At 38.9% G+C, this 23437-nt stretch overlaps 1 long non-coding RNA gene across 1 annotated transcript in view; it reads left to right on the plus strand.

Moving 5' to 3' along the window:
• LOC108237344 overlaps nt 1-23044 on the plus strand; it is a 42233-nt gene extending 19189 nt beyond the window's left edge. Inside the window, exon 4 of the long non-coding RNA XR_001808630.3 lies at nt 20421-23044. This is a non-coding gene — a long non-coding RNA (uncharacterized LOC108237344). The remainder of the gene's footprint in view (nt 1-20420) is intronic.
• The last annotated feature ends 393 nt before the right edge of the window (nt 23045-23437 follow it).

Raw genomic sequence — 23437 nt, forward strand, 5'->3', positions numbered from 1 at the left:
TTCATACAAGATAATGAAGCTGTCATTCTCAGACAACTTTATTGGATTGGTACTGGAGCGCAGACTGCAGCTCAGGGGAAACACACACACACACACACACACACATACATCTACCTAAGCGCAGAATGCTACAAGCGATCCCCTTGGACTCCGTTAAGCATATGTCAAATATAACCATGTAAAGAAAGTGAGATTGTGTGACATCTGTACAGCTGCCTGAATGGCAGATACAAAGCAAAGCAACACACACACACATACACGTGTGCACACCCACCTCATATCTTTAACATGCAAAGAGACAGACAACCCTGATAGCAAATAAAATGAAATCAACCTTGAATGGTAAAATCCTCTGTGAATACTTGTCTCCTCTTTACAAGTCAATTTCATATCCTGTAGCTCAAGACAAACCTAAAGAGATCTGGGGAATGGTGTAGAACTAGACGGAAAATGGGGAGGGGTAAAAAGGGTTACAAAAAGAAAATTAGGAAACTGAAATAGTGTGATAGACAAAGAGGGAGAGGGATGGTGGGAGCTGTGATTGTGCTTTAAACTGAGGTTGAAAAATCTTAACAGGGCCACTGGTTCATACAGCATGCACTTTTTCTGCAAAATAGACAATAGTTTTTCATGCGGAGAGTTCTTTAAGTTCAGACACATGGTATCACAAATAATGTTGAAAGCTTGAGTGTTTTAGTTTAGTTTTTTTTTTTTTTTGCTATTTTAGTAAACTGTAAAACTTATATATAAATTGGCTTTTTTATGGCTGCTTGACTTGGTTTGGTTTGCAAGTGAAATCAGCTCCATGAATAAAATTTGAATGCCACCAGTGTCTTGTAAAAAAAAAAAAAGATGCAAAAATGCATAAAAACACACAGCAAAGATGACATCTAACTGCCAGCTATAATGTAAAATGTGCTCCTGCACATTATACATCATACACAGTACATTTATTCTGGCCCGCTTGTGGGTCAAGGTCCAAAAACATGCAATCTCAGAATATTCATTTTGCAGTTAAATATCATCAGTTTTACGTATTTCAAACTCTACATTAACATTTCTGGGGCAAAAATCTTTTAGTCTCCATTCAAGCTATCAACAATTACTTTTCTTGTATTTTAGGCTTTTCAAAAGTCACATAAAACATCATTTAGCACCAGATAAATAAACTGATCATGTTTGAAACATTGCTGAACTCTTCATAGAAAACCTGTGTTTATCATCTAACTGTTGAATGTACTTTAGAAAAGGAAAACTTTGCCCATATCAACAGTAAAAAGAAGCAGACAGAGCGACTGAGTGAATGTGAGCACAAGAGAGAAGACAAAAGTAGAAAAGCAGTTAACTTCTTTCCATCCGATCATCTGCTCATCCACTCATCTGTCTATTCAAAGGCAGACATAATTACAGCTTTGAGTATTTAGCTTTGTAATTTACTCATTTTGTCACATTATTTATAACTCCCTCCTTCCCTTCTCTCTTACTTTGTCTCCTGCTCTCGGCAGGGGTTCACCCCTGTAATCTAGTCTGTTAGGTCCAATCCATATTCCAAGTTATTATCACTTTCATTTGCTTATTAAGTGCTCCCTTGTTTTCTTCAAATAAAGTTATAATTAGAGATTTGGTGTCTGCAGCTTGAAATACGATCTCCTCTTTATGAAATCTTGGGTGGGATGAGAGAGAATCATATTTTATCACACTCATGGAGTTAATGAGGATGTGCACAGCTTGATATTGTGTTTGTATGTGTGTGAGAGTGCCTGTGTGATTTCTAATTACGTCTCTGTGGCAGCTTTCTGGCCTCCAAAGTACCCATATACTTTATACCCTCTGCTGTTTTGTTTTCCCATTGTTTAATGTTAATGGGGAAAATCACAAAAGAATAAATGATCAGCTTAAACTCATGCTTTCCGCAATGTTTATAGGATGCAGCCATGTTGTACTTCACCATATTGCTGCTTCATAATAAATTTAAAATGTATGTTTTTATTTGGTAAGAAGACTAATGATAATGCTAATTTGGCCAATGATCAAAAATCCTCTTGAAATAGTTTATAGATGTTTATTCTGCATTAAATAACAGGAAAATATTTGAATATGTAATTTAAAAATATTGTTTTTAACCATTTATCATGATATACTTTCATAAGTACAAATTTACTTGTAGAAATGTATTTATTTAAAAAAATGAACCTTTTACAAAAAAAAGTGGAAAAAAAATGTTTTAAAAAGTTTCTAACAAGTTAAACCATTACCTAAGGGACTAGGTAATTTTTCAGTTGTTATAGCAAGGTTACGGTTTGTTTGTTTGTTAGTTTGTCCATATGTTTGTTTGTGTACAAGATGACTCAAAAACTTATGAAAGGATTTTCATGAAATTTTTAGGAATCGTCAAATATGGTACAAGGAACAAGTGATTAAATGTAGGTTGTGATCCGGTCAAAGTTCAAGGTCGCAGCTGTAAACCAGAAATGTAAGCTCCACACCTGGACACCTCATAGGTCAAGGATGATCACTGTTGATTTCAAGGTGATTAGTTTAAAAGTCAAGGTCACAGTTGACCTTGTACTATGCAACCATTTAATGGAGAAAATGACATTGCACACTTGGACACCCTTTAAGTCAAGGGTGATCATGATTGATTTCAAGGTTATGGGGTCAAAGGTCATTGCCACAGTTAACCTACTGCTCTAACTCTGCAAAAGTGAAATGTAGGAATGTCAAACTGCACAGCTGGACACCTCATGGGTCAAAGATAATGCGTGTTGATTTTAAGATCCATGGGGTCAAAGGTCAAGGTCACAGGTAGCTCCTTTGTTAAAAACTTGTCTATGCTCCTACATGTGGCCCTTTTGTTAAATTTTTGTTTGTGTCCGTTGTTTTTTTTGTTTGTTTGTTTGTTCTGTGTATCCTTACCTTACTGTGTATTATTTTGTTCCACATATTGTTCTTATTGGCTGGCAACGGAGTCTAAACTGCATTATAGACCACTTTTTAATTAGTGAGTACTAATCACCAACATTTCCTGAGAATGATCCACTGATCCATTCTTACCTTCTCATGACCCACCCCATGGGCCCAGCCCTGTCTTTGAGAAATAGCAGAGTACATTAAGACACGCCCCAGCAACACACTGATTACATATGCTAGCCATGGTAATGAGCTGAGCTGGACAGTGCAAGACTGCTGCTGTTTATGGTAACTCATTATCTGCCCCATTGACCAGAACTGTTCTACACATCATAGAGCCCTGTGTCCTCTACATCTACTCAACCATCACTCTCTTTGCTTGTCTGGTTGAGTGCTGTAATGTATGTGGTGTGAATGTGTGTGTGTGTGTGTGTGTGTGTGTTTGCTTACATGCTTGTTCACATAATGAAAAGTAAGATGATTCGTAAGCTGATTATCTCACCAGCATGTGTGGCATTAAATGTCCATTTGAGTAATACTTTGTGCAGTTAGTTATGTTTAAGTGAGCATCTATGCTGTTTGATTGTACGCTCAAGTGTCTTACTCAAGAGTGTGTGTCTGTATGAGTCTGTGTGCGCATGTTACTATGATCGCCTGCCAAAGTAAAGTGTTTGCAGCCGACAGAGACGGGGGCACTAAGCTCAAGGGCACATTTGTTTCAAACTAATGATAGAATGTAAATGGAGCAAATTTCCTTTGCAAGAGCAGAAGCTCTCTCTTGGCCAAACACACACACTTACATACTTCCACACACACCTAAAGACACACACTTGTTCTCTCACGCACATAGCAGTATCGTGTTGATGGAGTGCAGAATCTCATTACACATCTAATAGAATAAGTGTAGTGTGCGTATGGGGAGAGAAGAGGAGCAGCCAACCTGATTAGCCTTATCACTTTATTATGCCGCTCCGCACGCAGCACACAGGACAATTGCATTAGAGAGGAGCAGATGAGCTGAAGGCAAGGAGAACTCAGCAAACACAGCCTTAATTGATTCCTCACCAAATTAGCAGGGACAGGTGGGGGGGCTCGCTGGCTGGGTGGCTGCTCCACTGACTGGATGCGCGCTCGGATGCTTCACGGAGCGACCGACTTGTTGACTTGTTTTCTGGTCGGTTGACTGAGTTATGGCATGATAAGTTGACTGAGTGATTAGGTTACTGGATACTTTAGAGGCTGTAAGTGGAGCTGAAGGTGAGAAGAACTTAGTAAACTCTTTAATGCTTTGATTTCTCAGTGGATTAAGAAGGACAAGTGAGGTGATCATGTAAATGATCTCCTGACTGCCTGAGTCTATCTAATGATTTTACTTGAAGGCAGTGCTTGTTCATCAGGTTGTGAGTTTGGTAAAAATTAAACTATCTGTTTGTAAAACAGGGAAACAAAGCAATTATTCCTATCCAATAAAATAAACTAGAGAGAAGTAAAAACAGAACACAAGCATGGTTGTATGTATCTGTAGTTATTGTGAGCCAGTTATGAACCAAAAATCTATAGTAGCCAGCAGGTGAAAGTAAAAAAATAATATATGTACATGTGTGTTATTTGGCAAAAACATACGGTTCTCTTGAGGCAGGTTGTCCAAAACAAAAATTTAAAGATGGATTGTTGCAAATGATAAATGGAAACAAGACTACAGAACATGAAACAGATACAATATAATCACAAAATCGTGATGTACGCTCACATATAATCAGAACTTAGCCCGGCAAAACAGAAACATACAAAACAATAATTAAATATGTCACTAGAAAAAATGTTCAGTGTAAAATTATTTAAATAACATTTTAAAGGATTCCGTGTATTACTTAGTAATTCAAATGTATAATATGCAATAACTGTTTTTTTAAAAGAGGCAAACTAAAAATAAAGAAACTTCATGATAGTGCCTGCTATCATTTAAAATCTACTGACCATGTTTCAACTTCTCTGTGTGATTTAATTGCTTTTAAAATATCCATAGCTATGTCTATTCCTCTACTATATATTGTCCCAATAAGTCTGAGCATCAAACTTGGTTGTGTTTAATTGATTTATGTGTTGAAACGGATTCCTGCGTAGTGGGTGTTGTTTGGGGGAGTTGGGGAGGGTTGGATGACTGTAATGGGGTCCTGGAGGAGGAAAAGTGGGAGAAACAAGGGGAGACACAGGACACACACCGGGGAAGAGAGTTTGTCTTTGTCTCTGTGAGTCCCCCCCTTAGGGATTTTGGGATGGTGGAGGTTAATGAATCTGATTGGCTGGTAGGAGTTTTTTTTGCTGGTGCTGCGGTTTGCACTTTCACAGAGCCTCACTTTTTTTTTATCACTAAGTTTAGCTTTGACACAGCGCAGCATGAAGGACAAAGTGGTACAAAAAAAAGGTTGCAAAATTTTGGATTATTAATTTTTTTTTTTTTTATTCACCGTCTTTATGGCTCGCAGATAAATATATATTCAGCTTTCCGAATTCTTTTATTTTCTTGAACAGTGACTTCGACAAGTTCTGATCTAAAGGTGGATCAAAGTTTGTGTCTGTTTCAACATATGTCTAGTTACATTTTGGTATTTGAAGCTGTGTGAGTCTGTACACATCCATCCATGTCAATGTGTGCGTCCCTCGTGTGCATGCGTATGAATGTCTGTGTGTGAGTGTGTGTGTGCTAATGAGAGTGGGGGGGGGAGCGGGCTGTCGCAGCAGTGCGTCCTCTGCTCTCCCGGCAGGTCACTAGCGACAGATGTTCTCAACATATGTGGCGAATTAATTAGCCGCTAGTAAACAGAGGGGGCTGCCGCCATGAGCTGCTGGTCCATGCCGACGCTGAGCCGCAACGGGCCACCCTTTGTCCAAATTCCTCTTTTCCCACCATCCTCCTCTGGTAGATAGTTAAACCGAGCATCATTCTTTATGATCAGTGGACCCACAATTAGTTGGGGGCAAGTTGTGTGTGTGATTTGTGGATGTGTCCATTTGCATGTCCATGGGGTTAGTGTGTATCTAACTGTGAGAAGATGTGTGTTTTCTTTGTGTACGTGTTATTTGATTTTGGAGAGAGGAGAAAATTGTGCGTGTGTGTGTGTGTGTGCCAGCATCCCATCATTTGAGCATGGCAGCCGGCCTGTCTTTGTGATGAGAGAGCTCCTTGATGACCTAACTGGTTGACTGAGGTGCGCCTCTGCATAATGTGTGTGTGTGTGTATGTGTGTGTGCGCCGGGGCCTCCACGTTCCCAGCACTGGGAATGTTTTCACAGCCTCGGAACAACTTGGCAGTGCCTGGGAACACTATGAGAGTCGCGTGGATAAACAGACAGCACATTATGTTGATACATTTAGGCATATTTGTAATCTGTTGAAGGAAATCAAAAAGTTTCAAGTCATTTTTCTTGTCATTAAATAAATCATGTAAAATGTTTGTAAAATCATTTCGAAATAAAACGGACACTAGATGAATGACATTGTCATGATTTCTGGCTGAATGAGATCCTGTGAAAAGTCTGCGCTCGATGATCAACAGTGTTGGTGTGTGTGAGCTTGTGTATGTGTGTGGCTGCAGTAATGAAGTTGTTAGTTAAAGTGGCCCCCTCCCCATGGGACTGGCTTAAGCTGTGTGTGATTGCTTAGGGATCGGGCAGATACACATACACTTATCATTATCCACACATACACATACACTCAGAGTCATTACTCCATTACGCACATGGACTATTGATTTTCTGCCATCTTTCCATCAGGTGAGAGCTTGCCAGGGAATATGGGAATGAACGCCTGGCTAGGAAAATAAAACTGTCACTCCTCCTTTCCTCTCTTCCTCCCTTCCCTCCTTTATTACAGACAGATGACAGGTCAAAGCTGCTATCGTTCACTCCATTGTTTTGTCTCTACTCGTCATTGCTCAATCACTTCTTGCTTTCCAACGTTTTTGTACAACAAATCTCAATGTCTGTCAATGTCTTTCTTTATCCCTGTCAGTCCTGACTCCTTCTCTTCTGCTGAACTTTGTATCTCTGGCATGTTTCGTTTCCATATGATTTCCTCCTCTCTGATCTTCTCTACCTCTCTTTTCATGGCAGTGCCTTCTTCTCTCTTGCTTCCTCAAAGTGATAGATTCAGTCCTCTGTTTTCTTTTCCCTTTCCCCTCGCTTCTCCTCATCCTTCTTTCCACAAGTCTCCAACACTCTGCACAATCAATCAGCTGGCACCTCCTCCCTTCATCCATACATCCCAAAACCCCTTGGTCCCTTCTGTCATCCCTCTTTCCACAGATTTCCTCCACCCTCTTTCCTCCCTACTGTTCTCTGCTTTCTCGTTACCCCATTGCCTTTTTTTTAATTTAATGCAATTCTTCCTTACTACCAGTAAACTCTATTTGATCACATATGCCCGCTGCTTTTTATCTCTCCTTTTCTCCTGATTTTTCTTGCTTTCTGGATTTTATATGCATCCACAACAAGTTTCTTTTCTTGACTTTTTTTCCTTTCGATTCAGTTTGACACAAATAAAAATCATTTCAGGGCACTATAAAGATAAAGTAAAAAAGTCAAATTTGAATCCAATTACAAATCCGTTCCGCTCCTCTCCTCTCCTCTCCTCTCCTCTCCTCTCCTCTTCATTATTTCTTGTTAACTCCTAGTCTCCTAGTTCCTCTCACCATATTTGTGCTCCTCATTATGCTTTTCTTCTTTTCTTTTCTCTACCTCCTCACCCTCTATCTTCCTTTTCTCTCTCTTACTTCTCATCAGCCACTTTGCTTTTTCCTACCTTCAACTTTTTCCCTTTCACTTTCACTCCTCTTCTCTCCTCTCACTTTATCTCTCCATTTTCTTCACCTCCCATGACTTCTCCCTCCTCACCTCTCCTCCCTGAGAGGAGGATACAGGATCAGAGGATGTAATTCACTGACAAGGGTATCTATATTTAATATTAATGGGCACATAGGACCCTTCACTCTCAAACACATACACACAGACACACACACACATGCTTAGTGCCATATAAAAGGTGATCAGAGGCTGTGGAAGGTGCTGCGTTGTTGCCCCCGGGATAGACGCCTTGTGGACTCACATATAACACACACACTTAAGCTGTGCAGCACTCTGCGCTCCAGGATGGATGTGGCATCATTAGGCAGAGGAGTGTGGCCGTTCTCAGTAGAAACGGCCATGCCGGCGGTACACATCAATCTAGCACCGCACGCTCCCTCAGATACTGTCTCCCTCTCTCTCTCACACACACACACACACAAATAAAATGAGAGGAAGGAGCAGCACAGAGCGGTGCAGGTTTTTCCACAAGTACAAACATATACAGTACCTATGTACACCATGGGCCTTCTAGCTTCTGCTATTTGCCTCATTCTGCTTCCCTTTCTCTCTGTTTTTCTCTCTCTGTCTCACATACACACACCTAACCACACATATATACAACCACACACATATGCACACTTACTTTGTCTAATTTATTTACAGTTGGAAAGAGCCACCAAGGAGAAAAGGACGAAGGAAAAGAAAAAGTGTCTTCTTTTTTTTATCTCTACAGCTCCTGTCAATTCTATCACCAGTTTTTATTTTTTATTTCTTTAGCATCACTTCTTCATCTGCAGGTACAAACTGCATGTTGCAGATCACACATTGTATCAAAAAGAACCCATTGGTCAATATTCCTTCAAAAATACTTGTCCAGAATATATAAAAAAAACACACAGTGGTAATTCTCCTGCTGAATGAAATTTATTTTGTAGCAATGCAGTCTGAAATGTGGTCACAAATTTTATCCTTAAACAACATGCATTTATATAAAGAGGTTCATAGTAGACATTAACAAATATCCTATTGCAGTAATTAAAAATAAAGCGTAATGCTGGTGAAATTGTTCTGGTAAAATGTGGTGATATACTTAATGTTTTCTGGCTAATGTCCACTTAGAGTAACACTTCTTTAGCCCTGTTTTAAACTAACATACTATAATCCTATCATACCAGAGTAATTGGAATTTTATTCCCAAGCTTTGAAAAGTTTCTTGCTGAATAATGGTAATTTGTGTCCTATAAAAACATTAGTTGGGTCTTTTATATTTTTCATATCCAGCAGTTATTTTAAGAAAACATGTAAATAATAGCATTTTATTAACAGTTTTTATATCTGTTGTTTTGAGCTGCAACATCAGTATTCAGTGATTTAACAGCAATGTGCTAGAATGTAAAATCCAACACAAACCTGCAATGATGTTAGGAATGGTAAAGTTTTACCCTGCATAAATGCTTTAGGTGTCTTAACGTGTTTTAGTGTTTTCTTGTGCTCATGATTTCCATATCAGAGTTGTTAAGAATAACAAGCTTCTACTCCAGATACTATCTGCCTGTGGGATACACACAGACTGGTGTGTGTGCAGCGATGTGCGTTTGTTTGTGGTTTCTCCTTGGCTCTCATTGATTTGTGACTATCACACTGTATCAACTAACAAAATTCTCTGGGACAGGGGCAATATTTAAATAAAAGTTAAGCATCTACCTCCATGAGTGTGTTTGTGTGCGCGCGCGCGTGTGTGAATGCATGCATCTTTAAATAAAACGAGTGGTAGGACGAGTGCAGAGCAGAGTTTCTCTCTGTTCCTCCAGCCGACAGACGAATAGACGGCCCTATTGGGAATCAATGGTCGAACTCGAGTCATTGAACAACTGTCCGCCTTTTCAATTGTGTCCCGTTTGAGAAACAATTTGACAATAACGTCAGCTTGAGAAAAAGGACATACAGTCAATATACAGGGAGAGCTGTGTGAAGGACAATTTACAGAGCGCCATCATCTATATGTGAGTGAGTGTGTGTTCTTTGTCCTGTAGTGTGCTTTTTGGACACAACTGACACCGGGCCATTGTATACCCTTTAATGATAAACAGCTTCCAGAGTCATTAAAACAGATTTAGTAAGTCTCTCTGACCTGCATGCACTCACAAACCCATGTCGCTGTGGATAGGTGAAACTACATGAAACCATGAATAAATATTTAAAATTAAATATTTAAAATTCTGGCTTGACGTAAAGCTTATATATAACAGTGAAAGAAATCTTTGCTGAAGTTGGGTAATATTTTATTTTTTTTGTTTCAATTAACATTTAAATATTTTACCAGTAGTATAAGGCACTGCCACTACTTTCAAACAAGCTGAAAATGTTAGTTTCATTTCAGTAGGTAAAAATAAAATCAAATAAAAATGTATTTGGTAAAACTAAACAACTTGTATAAATAAAACTAACTTTTTGGAAATTAACTTTTCAACTCATGCAGAATAATTGCTTGTTTATAAAATCTTTGATGCAGCTGTTTGTGTGCACTTTTGTTAGTTATTGTAGTTTATGCATTAATGTGGGGACTGTTTGCACACACCCCTTTTAGAAGAAAAATGATCGTTTGCTTGTTTCTGATCACACAACACATGAAAATCATATTATAATAGCTCATCCTGTTAATGCTCAAATTGTTGGTGTGTATGTGTGTGTCAGTGTGTGTGTATGAAGTAAGTGTGTGGTTGATTAAGGCAGGGGCCACAAGAGATCTGCCCCCCTCCCATCCATCAGTTTGATAAGTCCCTGAACAGGTAACATATTGCCTGGGACGCTAAGAAACGACCAGGGATATCAATTTTCAACTGTCTCATGGAACAACACTGCCGCTGTCAATTACACAATGTGGACAATTTTACCAGGTACAACATATACAATAAGGGTGTGATTTTAGGTCACAAACACCAAACACACTCAACCCAAAAATATCTGAGAGAAGAGCAGAGGTGAGGGGAAAGGCGAAGTATACAGGTTCAAAGAAAGAAAGAAAGTTTTTATACTTTTTTCCTCACTGTAGTGTTAAACAAATAAAATGATTTCAAAGGATTTTTAATTTTTTTTGATAAACCTTTAGTGTTTTTTGTTTGTTTTTATGCTCACTTTTATCTTTTCAAACTGTGCACATCTATTTTTCAAACCTATTTCTTAAGTAAGTGTAAATCTTTCCTTTAGAAATTGTGGAGTTTTTTTTTCTGCGACTAAAAAATAAAACAACTTTGTCTTGTGGTTCCCTCAGGCATTGTTAAAAGTCCTCCCTGTAACCCATCAAGATCTAGACTGGATGTTTCTGTCTTATTAGCTATGAGTGCAGCAGCCAGGCCACCGTTCGTGTGGATATGGATCAATAACTAACCCAGAGGTGTGGGTGGAGAGGGCCCAGGGTGGGGGTCAGGGTTCTCCTCCCAGTGTTTGGGAAATAAGTGGATAAACACTTGAGAAAAGGAGCAGGACAGATGAAAGAAAATGAATTAAAGGTGAACAATTGAGAGAAATCCATTATCAGTTGGAGCATTGAGCTACGAGAGCATAATAAAAATGTGTTAGGATGCAAGATTATATTAAAATACATGGTTTTAGTGTTTTTATTGGAAAAATGTAAGTAAAACGGGTAATTTCAATATACAATATATAGATGTATCTATTAACTACTGTATCTGTCTGGTAAATACAGCAGTTGGAACCTTTATATTCTATTTTATTTTACTAATATTTTGAGGTTTCATCACTGCATTTGTCTCTTTACTTTAATGACAGCACACACACACACACACACACACACACACACACACACACACACACACACTCCAGCACACGCAGTAAGTACCAGGCTTTGCTTCCGATATAATTGAATCAAATTCTTCAGCACCCTAAAAAAAAAAGTGCAGGCATCAGCATTTTCTCTTCCGTTTTGCATGGCCATTGATTGTCCTTCATGCTCCTCTCTGCAGACTAACAATAATGGTACAAATTACTCAACAGTTCAGAGTGAACTCACCAAACCCTCACTGATCAAATCAACAACAAGACGCTGCCCATCTCTCTCTTTCCGCTCTTCTCTCCTTGTGATATTTTTTTCCAACCATGTCACAGTCACACGGGCACGCAGATGTGTGTGCACAGTTCTGTTGTCATGATAATGGATTCCATGTTGTTGGCTTTAGGGTCAGGAGGTCAACATAAGCTTCTTAATGGACTGTGAAATAAGCCTAACTGCATTAACCTCTCAGATCTCACATCTCTCTCTCTCTAACACACTCACACCTCTACGGCCATCTATTCTCATACATATAAGTGCATATACATGCAAACACGCACAATACCCCACACACATGCTCACAAACACTCAAAAACAATTGGATAGGTCTTTAATTGGCAGGGCGATTGCACCTTTAGGATGGAGGGAAGATCCTTCAGTCACAAGGAGTGGTGGAGCTTGGGATGCACAGGATGGATGAGGGGAGCGATGGATCTACAGAAAATGAATGAAGGAGCATCAAAAGAGGACACCTGTGTGTCGCACGAGGCAACAAAGCTCATCCTGAGCCTGTTGCAAAGCACACATGCGTACAAACACACACATTTTCAGGCTTACATTAAGATAATGTTGTGCAAATGTTGTTTTGCCTTTTAGAGAATATTAGAAAACTCAAGAACATGCTCACTTAGCAAAGAGGAAGCCCATCCATGCATCCATTTTCTTTTGCCCGCTTCTCCATTTTGGGTCGCGGGGAGCTGGTCAAAGAGGAAGCCAGTGAATCAAATAAAAAAAAAAAAACTTTTACATTAATGGCAATGAAAATTTCTTTTGAGACTGAGTTTGTTTTAGGATGGCAGCAATCCACTTTGGTTTTGGTCCTGCTCAGATTAGTCATTTGCTTGTCAATCCAGTTAAAGTTAAACTTTATTTTGCCAAATTGAGGTTGTTCTAGAGAGCTGTCTACAAGTAAGATATGCATTGTTCATTGTCCATAACCTTTACCTCAACCTTTCAAAATACCTGAACTATTCTTTTATTGCTCTGTCTTTTTCAAAAGTAATGTAATCTAGTATAATACTAACATCTTTTTTTTGTAATGCTCTCTTCCTACTTTCCCTCAGTTCTTACTTATTCTCCTCTGCTCCTGTGCCAAATGGGTGTCTCCCTGAGTGGGGATCACAGAGGATTTGGGGGGATTTAGGCACGTCTCTTAAATCAGTCTTAATTTTTGCTCTCTGCTATTAAAGCGATGCCATTAAGCTCTTCTCTTCTCGCCTCATTTCCCTCTTCCTCTTGTTTCACTTTTTCAATTTGTGTGAGAGGGGGAGTTCACTCCTCATAAAATTTCACTTTGGCCAGCCTATCATTTGCATCTGAGCCAATAAATAGCAATTAGCATTAACAATTAAACCAGCCAGTGGAACTGCGGGCAGCTCCCCGAGATGGCCTGATGGATGGGAAGGTGGATAGGGAGGAAGAGACGGAGGAAAGGTTTAGTGTGTTCCTGTAAGTATGTGTGTGTTTGTGTGAGACTGTGTGTGTATGTGTGGCTACTCACTACATGAGCTCTCACAGGGCAATCCAGTATATCTTTCACTTTCACTTTCTTCCCAAAGCTAATTTATCTACCGTCTCCATGGTCTAATCATGATACGCACATATGCAGCGTGGGCAGAAATGCCAAGCTGGCACACCATTTGGTACAAAGAGATAGAACACATTTTATTTGTTAATTACTTTTAGATAACAATCACTTTGGGTGCTACAAATGATTTTAGAGTTGTGTGGTTCAGCATCACAGAGCTGTTAGTAAGAAGGCCAACACGGACCTCGTGATTTTGGGTAATCTCAGCCTGTGCCAAGACGAACAACCATGCATTCTCATTCACACCTAAGAGCAATTTAGATTCTCCAATAAACCAAACATACATATTCTTTGACTAAGAGAGGAAACCAGGAGACCTAAAATCCACATATGCTCAAGGAGAACATGCAAACTCCTAAAAAAAAAAAGACCATCATCAAGATTCAAACCTGCAACTTTTTTCCTGTAAGGCGGCAGCATGAATGAGTAACATCGGCCTTTTTTCACTCAAAACACAACTCAGGTTGCGCAACTCAAACACTGATGTTGTCATCCTGGCATGTTCCTGAAGAACTGCATGTGAGAATGTGAATGTTTGCAACATTTGATTCATACTTCTCAGAAAGATTACCCATAAAGCTACCAAGTAATCCTTCAGAAAATCAGCAAGTGAGACCATGTGTGGATACAGTAGGAAATCCTCTGGAGCATTCTTGATGAGCAATTGTGCGTGTCGTTCTATCTATTTTTTTTTTTTTTTTTGCACACCTGTTTGTTGCTTTTCAGCTCCATAATCAAGGTTGTAGCTCTGCCAACAGAAAACACTACTTATGCTTGATAAGTAGGAAGAATAATGTGTTGTTCTAGCTGCATGGTAAAGAAACAAAAAAAAAAAACACTTTTATCTACAAATGATTTGCATTGTCTTTCTTCTTGTCTGTGCTACCCAGCTGCTACTGCTGATGCTGTCCTAATGCAGCTCCAGTAGAAACCCTACCACTGATGGTTATTTTTTGCTTTGTTTGCTTTTTAATTGATTAGCAAACTATTTCATATTAAAACTTCTGAAATCATTTGTTTTTCAAGAGGTCACGTTTTTTAGATTTTAATATGAAGGAATAAACCTTTAAGATCATATTTTTCTTGTAATTAATGGGTCTTGAAAGTCCAAATTATTTTCAGTATTATCATTTTTGTTTCCATAGCGAAGGCAGTTTCCCTTCATGGATTTATGATTGGGTGCACTGACACCCATGTGTGCAGGCCTTTTTAATGTCCCCTACCCCCTGTGTGCACCTCCGCTGTGCTGGCAGTGAGAATATTGTTGGTGGCTGGTGACGATCAGTCCATCTCCATACATTAATCACCACCAATAGAAAGCCCTGACACAGCAGCTACAGCAGTGCCACTGCCCTGCCTAACAAAGCATAGAGCAAGGACACACAGCGCCAACAGCGGAAACACGAAAAGAAGAAAAGAGAGAGTGTGTTGGGGGGTGAAGGGTACAGGGAAAGAAGGAGCAAGTGGAAGCTACAGTTGGTGGGAAAATATGGAAATGTAGAAAGAAAACAATCATACTTTATGTTTCCCTCTGTGTCCTAACCTCTTTCTTTTTTCTTTCTGTCTCTTTTCTCCTGTACTTGTGGTTTTTATTGTTATTACCATAGCAGTGCCATTAGAGAGGTCTACGTTCTTCTCCAGTGGAGCAATAAATGAAGAGGGCCTCACTCCTTTTTTTTCCCTCCTCATCCTCTCCTTTCTCATCCATTCATCAGGTCCTCACTCACCTCCCTTCTCACCTCCCACCACCAATACCTTCTTTTCTGCTTCTTTCTTCTTCACTTCCATGCTCCCATCTCAAGTTTTTCCCCTTTTCTCCTCATTCTGGCCATTTTGACATCCCCTTTTTTTGTTTTTCTTTTCTTTAAAATGTTTCATTAAACCTTTTAGTTTTGAGGTCTTTCTTTTATGTGTTCTTCTATTTTTATGATGATTTTCACTACTTCTGAACGTACAAATAAAATGTATAGTTCAGTAATGTTTTTGCGACTAAATTCAGTTTTTCTTTCAGAGCAATATTTATTTAGGGATCTAAACATTGCAAACAAACTCAAACTGTGTTTTCTTCTAGTATTTAGTGTAACTTGTGTGTATCTTTCTAAAAGCATACGAATAATGCAACATTTATATGCTTTTATCAATCTTTCCTTCTTATCCCCTACAAGACAGGCCAAGATGTTGTAATATAAATGAATATGTGTGAAATAAAATAGTTTGCAGTTCAAATATGAAGATATAACTTCTTAAAAGGTTAAATTTAGCCGTTTTAGTGTCTTCAGAACCTGAAATTTAAAGGTTTTTGCAGCATTTAATGCTTTTGTTAAACTTTTCCAAACATGCTTAGGTTTAAAAGACTGTTTTATTTTTTATAGAACATTTTTAAATGGTACCTGAAGTCTAAATCGAGTAAGACTAAATATATACTGTTAGCTATTATACTAACAGGGAATCAAAAGTAGATCCCTAAATTGCCTCCAATGCCAAACACATCAAAAGTAAACTTTAATGAGGCAGGACTCATTAAAGTTTTAAAAGTGGCTTACAGCCAGAAAGGGATCCCATGCTGAGAGAAGACAATGTTACTAAAGTTCTAACATCAAAACTATTCAATCTGTCTCAGCCAACAACAGACAGACACTCGTAAGGACTGTGGAGTGACCTGCTCTACCAAATACATTTCATGCAGTGAGACAAGACGCAAACACAGCAAGTAGACAGAAATCAAGGACACAGACGTAAAGTGAGTAAAGGATATATGGAGTAAAGGGTGAAACAAGGCAGGAGGACATGAGGGCGGAGGTTCAGGGAGGAGATGCCAAGGCTGTATGGTGGAGAGTGTCAAACAAAGAGACAGCGAAGGTGGAGGGAGCAGTGGGTGGCAGCAAAGAGAGGGGAAAACCAGAAAGCTGTAGGTTTTCAATAAGATGGGACATTTATGTTATGTTGCATGTTTTGCTTTTATTGTACTGTTCCACAGTTTGATTCTGATCTTATTGGGTCATTTCAGGTTCTGATCTGTACTGGTAATACTTTTTTTGGCACAAACAAAACAATCTGAAAGTGTGTATGTGTTTATGTGTCTGAAAAATTCCACCTGAATATCGATTGGAGCTGTAGAATGAATGAATGGTATGGAAACAAGAAACTGAAGTTGTGTCAAATATAATGAAGTGTGACTTTAAGGGCTGTGATCCTAAACATTTAGCAGCTGTGATATTAAATAGATTAGAGGCTGTTTAATTTTAAGAAGTTTTCTACTTCTGTTACTGAGTTAACAGAAGAAAACACAATAAAATTAGTCACCTTAAAAATGTAAAAGTCCTTGAACAGTTGGAGATGGAAAGGAGGAGGTGAAGGCAGGCTGGGAGAGGCGATAAAAAGATTAATATGTGCCTAATGCTAGACAGTTAAAAGAAAGTTTTAAAAGTCCCTCTAGTGAAAGTAACAGTTTGCTGAAACTGTGGAGAAATGCTCTGCATGTGTTGGCAACCGCCTTATGGAAATGTACAAGCCTTCCAGACAAAACCTAAATAGCGGATGTGGGTGAAGGAATGACGGGGACAGGATTAACAAGTCTGTACCTGCTGTTGAAGACAGAGACAATGTGCTAACATTTTACTGACACATTATGATGACAGATTAATGGGGAACGAGTGAGAGAAAGAGTGTGGACGCCAAGGTTAAGGTCACTGAATTGATGAGAAAAGTCAGAAAGACTCTGGACTATGGTATTTGCATGCATGTTTCCAGTCATACACGACTCTGCAGTGACTGTCTTTGACTTGTCATTCCCGTGTATATAGCTGAATATACGCCCTGTTGTCTACAGAACATATTACAGATATAAGCTATCGGTGGCTGCCTTTTGTTTGTCTGTATATCTGCAAACTCTTCAGGACGCTCAACTTGGTTATTTTGGGTTCTCAGTAGGAAGTGCTGCTTCTCACCTGACATCCCTGAGACATAGATTCATTACGGAGCCCGACGCCACTTGGTAGCTCTGTGTGTGTGTCTCATATAACTCATCTGAGGTCAATCAGTTGTTTGCAAAATTGAAACATTTGCCTGAAATGTAGCAGAAATGTTCTTCTTCATCGTTTTACATTATCTTTTATGTTATTATTCAGTAGTTTGATCAAATTTGAACTCTTATCACACACAATAGACTTGATCACAAAACTTTGACTGGAGGAAGTGGTTTGAGAGCTAAGAGCGCACGGAGATATACAAAAAGCTGCTGCTAGAGCAAATCTTGGGTTTTTTTGCCCATGCATACACATTGATTTTATTCATTTTTCGTTTTTTCTACCTTCCTTCTCCCTATACGTTGCATCTAACCTTTGTATCGCCAATGCAGCTCCCTTCTCCGTCTTCATTTCCCCCCTCCTCTCTCCCACTCAGTCTCCAGCATCTCCTTCAGCACCCCCAGTGAGAGCAGCTAAAATTAAGTGGTGCCACTTCTCAATGACACTTTAATGATAGCACCGCTGCTCCACACACAGAGAGACGGGAGAGGTATGAGCATCTGCTAAAGATAGGCCCCTCAGATACAAACACACAACACACACGCACGCACGGGGACACACACACGCTCACACGTCCAAACGAGTGAACCTCCCTTTGTCTCGCCTGCCACAGAGACCGTGGGGGACGGGTGGAGTCTAATTAAGAGCGTCTGTAGGGAGACGCTTGTGTATGTGTGTGCGTGTCATTTCGGCTCGGCATCACCGTCACCTGCCTGGCACTGCCATTACGGCTGGCGTTTGAGAAAGACAAAGATACAGACAGGGAGGCAACTGATAGCCCAGTGTGATGTAACGCCCGAAAAGTCTCGAAAACCAACAAAAGTTACCCTCGTGATTTATTACATTTTTGAAAGGACAGCTAATTAAACTGTGATCTTCAAGTTATGTGATGTAAAAACCTTGGCCTAAAACATCCTTAAATGAAAAAAAAAAGCTCTGTGTGTGTATTCTCAGGTCATTTGAAGTGTCTTTGTAATGGAGTTCCAACATGTTCTTAATGTTGTCAGCATTAAGCAAGTGGTTGATCAATTAGGTCATTACTACACTTACAACATCAATACCCTGACTTTAAAACCCGGGTCAATACTCTAAAGTCAACTGCCAAAACACTGGTGGCGATAATAGTCACTGCAACACACAACATTCTTACCTGGAGAGGTCAAACTCAAAAATTCTGTTGTGTGTTAATATGTTCAAGCGGTAGAGTATTTTTTCCTTCATAGGTCTCTGTGTGCATCTTTAAGAGCTTTTTCTTCTTCTGAATCTATGTCTAAGAAAAGAAAAAAGTGTGTGCGCCGAGGTTACCATCAGGTCAAAGATACAGCTGTAGGGAAAAGAGCCAAGTGACGCTTTACAGCTCCCTTTAGGCCCGCTTAACACACACACACACACACACACACACACAAAGATAGATGTTTGCAAAGGGTTTGACTGTACAAGACAGATGATCAGCAGTGTGATGATGGCACTGATCTGAAATGACACACACACTCAAATATACAGGACAACAAATGTTGCTTTTGTGGCATTTCATTAAAGATTTTCTTTTCTCAGCAGACATATTGGAGTGATCCCTAAGAAGTGGGCATTTGAAAATTAATTCACATAATAATTTAATGTCAAGTATCATAATAAAATGTATTCATTCTGCACATTGTACCCTAGACTTAGTGTGGTATACAGAGCCAAAGAAATACAGTATCTGCTGTCATGATTCAGATTAAAAGCAGACACAATGTAAAGGATTAGTCACCTGCTGCCAAGTGTGTGTGTATGTGTGTGTTTAGTGACCCTGGTAATGAGCGATCTGTTGTCAATGCTGCTTCCTCATGAAAAGAGCTCCATTTCACCTTTGCTCCAGCCAGGTACATGTGTGTGTGCAGAAAAGAGACAAGGTTGAAGCACATCAATACTTCAATGAGTTGAGCCTTTCCTTTTCTATGTCTGTGTGTGTGACTTTAGAAAGTCACACACAGACACAGTACATATATATGCAGCCTGGTGCAGAAAAAGCAGACTTTCAACTGAAGAAAATGCTCTTAGGAATTAAGTGTATACACATACAGAGGAGTGTGCCGCACATGCTGCATTTGGCTTGTGAAGGTTGATGCATGGTGATTACCCCCAACAGCTCAAACCAACACATATACATAACAAATTACCTAAAGAATATTTCCAGATACTCAAAAATGTGTGTGTGTGTGTGTGTGTGTCAGAGCTGGTACACAGCACGTACACGTGCATTTTATACTAAGCACTATTTTCATTTTGCAAAAATAAGTGCTTTCACAATTTGGGAACTTCCTGACTAATGTGAAATGTTGCCCACTAGACAATAATTAGTGTTTGTTCTCTCCTGCTTCCGTCCTTTTTTATGCGTCTGCTCCTATGCATACAAGTTTTTTGGATTCAGTTTGTTTGCCTCAGAACAACTAATTATGTAGTCTGCAGCAGTTTAGGCATGGACATACCACTCTGTAGCGGAGCATTAACTACAGTTACTTTGTGCTGTTGAAAGAAATTCTCAAAATTAGATTGTGAGTGTTAGCTAACAAACAGACAGAGAAAAATTATTTTTGTCCAGTTCTTCTAATGCAGGTTTTGAAGTATTTAACTTGACTGAGAGGAGACCCAATTTAACTACATTGATTGTTTGTTACAGTGCATTGACAGTATAATATGAAATTTTCCATTTTTGAACAGCATTCTTTTATATTATATGATTCTTTTATGATCTATGATTTGTCTTTCTCATTCTATCATTATGGGGAAAATGCTGCTTTAGACTTTTATAGCTGTGTGTTTCAAATTCCTCAAGCTTGTTCTCATTTTATGTACATGTATTTAGGTCGAAATCCTTAACTGTAAGATATTTTTATGTAGCAACATCAACAGCTGAAAAGATAAGATGATAATTAAAATAGAAATATGTGGTAGTCACAGTTAGCTTTGACTTTCTGCTTTGTTTTCTCTCTGCATTCAGAATGGAAGCCACATCTTCTCAAGGGCAGGACAAAATCATGCACCCACATATACTCTCATCCACTCAAACCCCTGCACGTCTACGAATACAGGCACATATGCATGGAGAAGGTAGTGCGGTATGTATTGTGGCAGCTCTGTGGGAAAAGCCTGTGGGTCCGAACACAGAACAAAAAAAAGGCAAAAATAGAAAGAGCCGCTGTGTTTCTGTGACTCTACTGGGTCAGTTCAGATCTGTCTCTGTAGCTTTTAGGAAGAGACCTTCCAGCCTTTTATGCACACACAGAACCACAGCTTCCCCCACTCTTTTTTCACTGTTGTAATTTTTACTTTACTTTCATCATTATTTGAAACAAGAGGGATGTGAGAGACGATACTGCACACTGATGAATAACCAAGATGGAAGAAGGACTAAGAATAACAAAAAATGAAAGAAAAAAACGAAGAAGAAATTAAACTTACCTTTTAGTTTCCACCTGTTAGCTCTGATCACAGGCCTTAACTGAGTGTATACATTTATTTTTTTGTTTAATCCTGGTTAGTAATACAGTTAAATACTACAGTTCAGATGAGGAGGCAGGAGAGGTGACTGTGGAAATTACCTACTTTCATCCTGGAGCCTCAGTTTTTATTCTCTGTGAGAATATTGTGTTTTTACTTTTCACCTCGGATCGCATTTTCTTTTCGGTTTTGGGTGTATTTCACTGTTTACTAAGGTTAGACTGAGAAATTCTTTTGATTTTGTTACCTAAACCATTTTGCTTCAGGCATATCTTTCAAAAATCCCAGATCTGCATTTTAAAAGAGCAACACGCCCAATACGAGCAGACCTATACAGTGCATTATATTTAAGTAGATTTATTACAGTTGGCAACAATTGCTTGCAAATTGATTCGACTTGCATGTAAATAACAGTAGCTCTGTCTTACCAAAAATTCAAATCCTGCATGAAGTTTTGCCAATCCTGGTGATTCTCTCTCCCCCTAATAACACAATAACCCTTAATGCTTCCCCAGCAGTCATATCATGTTGGCAGAAAAGTGACACCTTTTTGTTAAGTTGCTGCTTTTCCATTTTGGTAACTCATGCAGACCAAACAGAGGCAGTTTAGTGCTTAAAAGAAAAGACAAGCCTTGTTACAGAATCTTCTGAGTGACAACACAAACATGTTATAAGAGCTTTGTGACATTCTGCAGTACCTCTCATTTAACACACACACACCCATTTGTCTCTGTCACTACTCCTTTTGTTGGCTCAATTGTATCAGCGCATCAACTTTACCTCGATACCTAAAACAGAACAACAAAAATGCATCAGTCCAGTTTCGAACAGTATAAAAATGTAAAATGTGTTAGCCAACACTGGTCATGGAATAGAGATTAAAATGTCAGAGTTTGGTTTCAGGTAATTTCTTCAGTGTCAGAGACCTGTGTGTGCTTCTCTCTGTAAGATTTATCTGGATGTTAACTTTTTGATTAGTTCTTGTTAGTTCTGTTTACCAGATGGTTACTCTTTATTTAATTAACTTCAGCTTTTTTTCATTGATTGTACAGTTATGTTTATTTTTTTTTACATTAATTTGGAATACACAAATCAAATAATGAAGCCATGTTTTGGACATTATTCTCAAGTATCTGACATCCCCCTTTGTGAACTCCCAGTACAGTGACAGGGTGTCACTGTGCATAAAATGTAGGTTGACCCCAGAACTGTCCATGTGTCTGTTTGTGTGGTTAACTGGTGATATTTGTGCAAGAGCTGCAAATGTTGTAGTCACATTGGAGTGCGTATAAGTGTGTGTGTGTGTGTGACATGGGCGAGGAAGGGGGGCGTTCTTTCTGAAACAGGTCGTCTGTTCTCAAAGCAGAGCATGAGAGTGTGTGTCGGCGGTTATGTGTGTGTGTGCCGCAGCTGAGCGCTCTACTTTCTGTGAGCACAAGGCGGAGGGAGTGAAGCGGAGCGATGCGTAATTAGGCCACAATTTGAACTCTCTTAGTTCCTCCCTGAGAGAGGCCACGAGGTCATGCCAACTATTATAAATCGAGCTGGGTTGTATATGTGTTCATGTGTGTATGTATAGTAGTAGTTTGTGAGCCCACTTGTGTATGCATGTGAGAGATATAAGAGGAGGAAGGCGGGTCTATACTGACCGCTTTAAAATATACTGTTAAATATAGCTTTTCCAGGTCGTCCTGATTCACTGCTTTATCGTGAACTTCCGTGTTAGACTTTTCAAATTTAATTAATTTATTTAAAATTTCAACTCTTGTAGCTTCCTTGTATGGCCAGCTGTAAATTGCTGTCAGTCAAATAGTAATTTTACATTTTGGTACAATCCTGACAAGGTGTTAATATATGTATTTATAAATTTTATTTATTTATTGTTTTCAGTTGTATACTGTAACTTCTACAGCTCCAAATTAAAATAAATAAATAAAATCTGTCAGAGGAATAAAGAGAAACTCTGCTCTGCACTTATGCTATCATCTCTCATTTTATTTAGACACATGCCTGCATTCTCTCTCACACACACACGCACACAAACACTGATTTGATTTTTAACATTTAACCTGACCTTTATTTGTTCTTTTACAATCAATCAAATCAATCAAATTTTATTTGTATAGCACATTTCAGCAGCAAGGCATTTCAAGGTGCTTTACATAATTAAAAAACAAAATAAAAACAGCATGTGACAATGAATAAACAGTAAGAAAGAGACAAACATCAAAAAGCCGCACTCTAACCCTAGTGTTTAACCCTAACCCTAGTTTTACAGACAGTCTTTACTCAAGATATTGCAATTTTTGTCTAATTTTCTATATAATTAAATACATTCCTGCATTTTAGGCCTCTCCTGAATTCCAAGAACAGTCGGGAGGCTAAAACTTTTACCACTTTAGTAAAGTTGGGGTTTTGTGTTTTAACCAACTGTATTTTCACTTCTTTTGTTGTGTTTTTCTTTTAGGTTTTTCTGTTTGTTTGGCTTCTTGTGGTCCACACCTTTTCTCAGCTCTG

The sequence above is a fragment of the Kryptolebias marmoratus genome, linkage group LG15 (genome assembly GCF_001649575.2).
Source record: "Kryptolebias marmoratus isolate JLee-2015 linkage group LG15, ASM164957v2, whole genome shotgun sequence".
Lineage (NCBI taxonomy): Eukaryota > Metazoa > Chordata > Actinopteri > Cyprinodontiformes > Rivulidae > Kryptolebias > Kryptolebias marmoratus.